This window comes from Gossypium hirsutum, chromosome A03 (assembly GCF_007990345.1).
Source record: "Gossypium hirsutum isolate 1008001.06 chromosome A03, Gossypium_hirsutum_v2.1, whole genome shotgun sequence".
Taxonomy (NCBI): Eukaryota; Viridiplantae; Streptophyta; class Magnoliopsida; order Malvales; family Malvaceae; genus Gossypium; species Gossypium hirsutum.
In genome coordinates this window covers 100,899,328-100,906,438 of record NC_053426.1, presented here as the reverse complement: position 1 = coordinate 100,906,438, position 7,111 = coordinate 100,899,328, and the positions used below count along the sequence as shown (strand labels likewise).

The window sequence follows — 7,111 nt, the reverse complement described above, 5'->3', positions numbered from 1 at the left end:
TGAATAACTTATGAATCTCTCGTGTTGTAATCTTCAGGAGCGTGAACAAGATCTCAAGACTTGTTTAAACTTACTATGTTAAAAAGTGGATTATTTGGTTATAAAATAAACAAATGAAAAAGATGAATATTTATCAAATTCTAAGACTTACTTGCGTAATAGTTCAATTAAATCGTGGTGAAAAAGAACATATTGATGTGCTTGTACCCAAGATCTATCATCTAAGTGTGCAATTTCAACTTTGCCGATTAGTTGTCCATAACTTCGAAATAGATAAGTTTCAGCTAAGTTATGATTAGTGAGCCCGACATTTCTACTTGGTCTATTCAGTCTTGTTTCAACATCTTCTAAATATCTAAAGCAGAAAGTCATACACTTCTCTGCTAAGTAACCTTCAGCAATTGGTCATTCTAGATAACGCTTATTGTGACAATAAGACTTCAATTTACATAGGAACCTAAACACGATATACAACATTATCAAAAGTTGTAATTAAAGGTATATTCATGAATGAATGAAAACTTTGTAAATAAATTAGCACCTTTCTATAGGATACATCCACCGATAGAAAATCGGTCTACCAAGTTTTCCTTCATGAGGGAGATAGATTAGCAAGTGCACCATAATTGTGAAGAACGAAGATGGAAAGATCTTCTCCAACTTGCATAAAGTCAAGACGACTTGATCTTGTACTTTCTCAAGTTCTTCAACAATCAAAACTTTGCGACAAATAGCTTTTATTATATTGGATAGTTTAATTATACAAGCCGTCACCTTTTTTTGACATACAACAACGTAAAGCAATTGGCAATAAATCTTGCATCAAGATGTGATAATCATGTGATTTTAGGGAATATAGTCTTCGATCTTTAAGACTCACACATCGAGATATATTTGATGCATACGCATCTAAGACCTTTATATCCTTCAACATCGTGCAGAACACTTCTTTTTCTTTATTTGACATTGCAAAAATAGAAGGCGACAATCGAGATTTTCCATTTGGAAGTAATTAGGGATGAATATCACGCTTGTAATAGCCCGTTTTCAGTGAAATCGGAATAGTGGTTTTGGGACCACAAATTCGAGTCAGAAAGAAAAATTATTTTAATATTATTGCATGGTCTGCATTTTGATAGAAATAATGTATGAAAATTTCGTTAAGAAAATTTTACCGATTTCATGTTTAATTAGGAGGATATAACCAAATTGCATAAAGTGCAAAAGTTGAATTCTAGTAGCTAGAAGGATCAAATAGCTATGGAATTCAAAATTTGAGGTCATTAGAAGGAAAATAGACCATTAATCAAAGTTAGTAAATATTTATAATGATTCATCCATGAAAAATTAGAAAAAGAAAAGGACTAAATTGGAAAGTTGAAAAATTAATGGATGATTAGTTAATTAAATGAATAAAATAATTTCATATTGTCATCTTCCCTAAAATTTTCTATGGAAACCCTAGCTGTAACGCCCCAAAAATTGGGCCTAGAAGAGTTGGGCTTTGAGTCTGGGATTCGGATAGAAGAAAACCTGAATATTGAGAAGTTTTAAATATTACTAGTGTTTAAAAAAATATATATATTTATAAAATATTTATGTTATTACTAATATTTTAATTTTTATGAAAATTATTATCATTATAATTATTAGATACAAATATATTTATAAAATTATTGTTGTTAATTTAGTGTTTAAATTAACATACTATTAGAAAATTTTACTGTATCTATTTTTATTGATTTATGGAAATTATAATTATTATTATTAGGAAAAAAATATATATATTATCGTATTTGAAATTTTCATTATTATGGTTATTATTATTATTATTATTATTTTAGTTTTTAAATAAATTACAATGGATTTAAAGTGTGGGAAAAATTCGGATCAAGACTCTAGCAAAAAAAAATTATTATTTTTGCTCCTTTAGGGGATCTGGGCATTAAGGTTTATTAATAAGTTCGGCTAAAATTTGACATAAGGAGGAGTCTGGCCTAGTGGTTAGGCGTGTTAAGCAGTAGGAAGGGAGAAGGGGTTTGATTCCCTGCGTGCGCAAATGTGAGTTTTTATTTCAGGAAAACCAAGGGCTGTCACAGGTAGGCCTTATTAATTGTTCAGGCTATTTCATGTCAGAAGCAAGCATCTGGCCTAGTGGCTAAGTATGCTAGGAGGGCGTGGGAGGAGCCTGGGTTCAAGGCACGGCGTGCGCAATTTGTGTGTTTTTTTTAATATGCAGATCGCGGCTAGATAAAGGTTAAGATGAGTTGCGAGTATAATTTAACACAAAAAGAGCTTATGGAACAGTGGCAGCAGCGCGTTAAAGGGACTGAGAGGGCACGAGTTTGAATCCAGGTGCTGGCGTTATTTTGGTTTGTTGTTAGGCGGACCAAGACTTCAGCAGGTAAGGTTTATAGTTAACTGTGACCGTTCATAAGTAAAGAGAGAAGCATGGTGCAGTGGCCAGCAGCACGGGCGAAGGCACAAGGGCAAACGGAGGTCTGAGGTTCAAGCCTCATTTCGCGCACGGAAGGCTTGTATTTTTGCTGCTCACGTGGGGGAGAGTCAGAGTTTGACCGAAACTCTTCCCAGGCAGCAGGCTGAAGCGGTCAAACGGTGGATAAGGCTGCTAGGTGGTTGGATAAATTTCAAATGCCTAATTCATGGAGCAAAGCAAGGGAATTTGAAATTAGAAAGAATTTTTATTAAGCATTAGGTACCGTATTTTATTCTTTTAATTTTGGCTTTTATGAATTATTCCCTTTTTTGTTCATCTTTCCTTCATCGATAATAACTGAACCTATCTTCTTTTACTCTTCTTTTCTTTCTTTTCTTTTATCTCATCTCTTCCTTCTTTAATTTCCTTCAAAGCCGAATTTGTACTGTCATCTCCTCTTTTCTATTTTTCTATTTTCTCTTTTTCATTATACTAAAATCTGAAACATCCATACTTTAGTGATTCGAGAATTAATTTTTAGATCTATTTCCTACTTGCGATTAAGATAGATTCACAGTGGATCTAAGATTTGAAAAGTGTTGGAAACGCTTCTGACAAGAACGTCTTTGGTGGTAAGCATTCAGATCTTATTTTTTTATTTAGTAATTCGAGGATAGGCTAAAAACCCCTAAATACTTTAGGGAGACTATCGATTTTTGCCAAGATTAAAATTAAGTATTTTTCATTCAGTTTTTTTTATATGTGCGCATCGAAGGCTAGTGATCAAGATCTATTTGGAGGCTAGTAAGATCAACAAGGTTAATCGTGGGGGAGATCTCGTTAGCGAATCGTCATAAAACAGGTGTGTAAACGACACCCACTCATAGACTAGATCGGCAAAAGCCGAAAAGCCGAAAAGCCGGCATTTGTGAACTTGCGAGCGTGCGAGCGCTTGTGAGGTGGTTTGGTTGTTAATTTTGGTAATCACAAGTAGTATGATTGCAGAGTGCGCAATTTCGTGCACTTCGGTATATTTGGGCTTAATGGGCCGAAAACGAGTTAGCGGGCCAACGGGCCCAATTCGGTAAAAATGCTCGATAAGTGCTTCTATTAATGTGTTAATGGTTATAATATGTTTGTAAACTCTAGAATAGTAAATTTTACTGAAATACCCCTAAGTATGAAAATTACCATTTTACCCATAGGTGCAAAATGACTGTTATACCCCTAGGGTTAATTTTGACTGAAATGCATGATAATCTGATTCTGTTTGTTATATGCCATGACATGTATATCTGTTGCATGGGGTTGGGTTTTGTTATGGAGGAAGAACCCGTTCTGGTGGGTGTGCCATATATTTTGATATAAGCAGCTTTGCTGCGGATTATAGTTAGTGCCGCAACCGGTGCTAACACTGTAAGTGTAGGGATGGCGTGGGTGATTTATTCCCCACAGGAAGTGTAGGGATGGACGGAGGCAAGTGCAGGGTTGGATGGGGTTATCATGCACTAATCATATGAGACTGTATTGAAATGGGCTCAACTGTGTCAATATGGGCAAGGCCCAATATATCTCGACTTGTAACAGGGCTACGGCCCAGATTGATACTGATATGGGCTAGGCCCAGTATACTCTGTTACTGTAAGGGGCTATGGCCCAGATTAATATTGATATGGGCTAAGGCCCAGTTAACACTAAATTCTGAATAGGGCTTAGGCCCAGTAAAGCTTGAACTGATTTGGGCTCTGGTTGGGATACTTTACACACTGAGTTTTCCAAACTCACCCCCCTTTTTCCCATCTTTGCAGGTGAGCCTTAGATCGATGGACTTGGAGCTGGGCGGGATTCAGAGTGGCCACGAAGATTAAGTTTCTGTTTTCTTTAAAATAAGTTTCGCATTTATTATTTTGATCATTTTTATTCTGGTTTAAGTTGTAATAAGGCCGCTCTTTTTATTATTTTTAATATTTTGGGTTATTAAATTGGTTAGCTCTAAAGTGCGTTTTATAAAATTACTTATTTTTAAAATATCACGATTTCCGAGCAAAGCTTCCGCAACGTAAATGTTTTCAAAGGAAATAAATATTTTAAATAGACTTTGTAGCGACCTAAAAATTGGGCACGGGCGCTAATCGAAATAAATATTGAAAATTTGAAAACAGAATCTCGATCTATTTGAAAAGAGAGTCGCCACCGATCTTTTTTCATAGGTGTGATCGGACACCTACAAAATTCTCTTTTCAGAAGAAAAATTTATTTTTAAACTTTTCTAAAAAAGAGGCATTTTAGGTCCACGTAAAAATCCAGAGAAAATTAGGGTTCGGGAGTCGGTTACGCGCGAGGAAGGTATTAGCACCCTCGCGACGCCCAAAACTGGTATCTCGTAAAACGCGCGTTGTCTTAATTTTCAAAAATACAAGTTCAATTTAATATTTAATTGTGATCCGATTGAAACTTGAGAAAACCCTTTTTTTTGTTTTTAAACACGAGAACTTTGAAACAAAATAATAATTTTTGAAAACACGAAGATTTTTGAAACACGAAAATTTTTTGAAAACACGAAAACACAAAATTTTTTTAACACGGGAATTTTTGAAAACACGAAAATTTCTGAAAGACGGGAGTTTTTTTTTGTTTTTTGTTTTATTTTAAAACACGAAAATTTTTCATTTGAAAACACGAAAATTTTTTCATTTTAAAACGCGAATTTTTTTTTAAAACACGAAAACTTTTGAAAACGCGAAAAGTCGAAAAGTCCTAAAATACGAGTAATTTTTAAAGACACGAAAATTTGAAACACGATTTTTTTTTTAAACGTACCGTATTTAACACGAATCGATGATGTTCACCCCAACATAGCGATGAAATCGACGAATTAGTGTCAAACCAATTCAACTTAATATTTAATCGGAATTCCATTAAAACACGAGGATTTTTTTTTAAATACGAGGATTTTTGAACATTTTTTTATTTTAAAAGGACGTCCCGAATTTAACACGAGCTATCGATATCCACCCAACATAGCGATGAAATCAATAGCTTGATGCTAAATCGGTTCATTGCCTTATGCATTAAAATAATTTTTATTTTAAACATGCAAATAAAATGACATAATAATATTTATAAAACTATTCTAAAAATGTATATTTAAATTAAATGAAACACCATTTAAATATATGAGTTAAATTAAAATGGCTTTAAAAAAAGTACCAAAAGCCCAAAATTGTGGGCTTGAAGAATAGGCCCTCTTCTCTTTGCTTCTTTTTTTTTGTTGGGCTGCTACTTGCGGGCTGCAAGGAAATGGGCTGAATCTGTTGGACTATTGCGCTGGGCCTGCTGATGAACTGGAGCTGCACGGGTGGGCCACTGCTGGTGGCTGCTGCTGGTCCACCAAAACTAGCCTGCTGTTTTTTATTTTTTATTTTTTATTTTTTTTCTTTTTTTCTTTTTTTTTTCTCTCTTTTTCTTCCTCTTTTTTTCTTTTTTCTTCTTCTCTTCTTCTTGTCTCAAAGCCTTGGCCCTTCTTTTCACCGCCGTCGGTGTCTCCTGGGTGCGGTGGTTGGACGGTCACCGGCGTTCTCCTTTCCCTCCTCTCTTCTTCTTCTTTCTTCACTTCTTTCTACTTTACTTTTTTTTGCTTGCTTGCTGCTATTTTCCTTTCTTTTGTTTATGCTTGCACATTTCTTAGCTTGACTTCGGCGATGAGCAACGATGATCGTTGCACGGCGATCGTGGTGGCGTGTGTACGGTGGCGGTGAGCGTGGGATCGGCCCATGGGAGTATTTTTTTTTGCTGCTGGAATTTTCTGCTATTTTTTTTGCTTTTGGTTTCCGAAAAATCCCCCCCTTCTCTTCAATTTTTCTTTTTTAAAAGCTCCAAATTTTGTCCTCTTTCTCTTTGTTTTCAGGTGGCAGCGGAGAGGGGAGGCCTGAAAATCTGGGAAGTGGGTGCCCCAAATCACGTAACCTGTCTGAAGGACCAAATCACAAATGCAGCAAAAATTCTGGGGCTAAATGTAATTTTTAGAAAATTTAGGATTAAAATGAAATTTAATGAAAGTTTAGGGGTCTAAGTGAAATTTAAAGAAAGTTTAAGGGTCAAAATGAAATTTAGGAAAAGTTTGGGGGTCAAAATGAAATTTTTATTTTTTTAATTTTTTTTTGAAAATTTGAAAATTAAACACAAATTCTAGTCGGACAAAAATTTAGTGCTTACAGACTTAAACTTAATTTATTGTTCGTGGACAAGTAATAGGCTTAAAGTGTGGCAATGGATGTGTGCATGTCTAGGATTGGATCATGGAAGAGCTAGGTACTTAAGCAGTCTAATTGACTCACCTCCTCCTTTCTTGAATCCTACCTGGTGCGTAGTATCCATTCACTTTAAGCCATGACAAAGAATGTTTGATACTTAACTGTTTTTTTAAAATAACATGATTCTGCCACTACAAAGGTTTACAAGTTTTCAAAGTTTCCCATAAGATTTTACAAGGTTGTTAACAATGTTTTGATTATTACAATGAATCACGTTTTGGAAAAAAATAAGGCTAAGGTTTTATTCAAGTTTAAACGATGAAAGTTTCTAAACATCAAGAAGGGTTTTCAATGAAAACATGGTTTTCGAAAAACACTTCAATGTGACACGCCGGATTCGGTCGTAACGTCTGGGCCGGGT

At 35.0% G+C, this 7,111-nt stretch overlaps 1 long non-coding RNA gene across 2 annotated transcripts; it reads left to right on the top strand.

The window, feature by feature from the left end:
* Positions 1-2,767: 2,767 nt before the first annotated feature.
* On the top strand, positions 2,768-4,297 carry LOC121220293 (uncharacterized). 2 transcript variants are annotated; one of them, XR_005917550.1, is made up of 3 exons: positions 2,768-3,069; positions 3,213-3,299; positions 4,246-4,297. It is a non-coding gene; the product is annotated as an uncharacterized lncRNA (long non-coding RNA). The 2 variants fall into 2 exon arrangements; XR_005917549.1 differs by having other exon boundaries at positions 3,188-3,299; positions 4,246-4,292.
* The last annotated feature ends 2,814 nt before the right edge of the window (positions 4,298-7,111 follow it).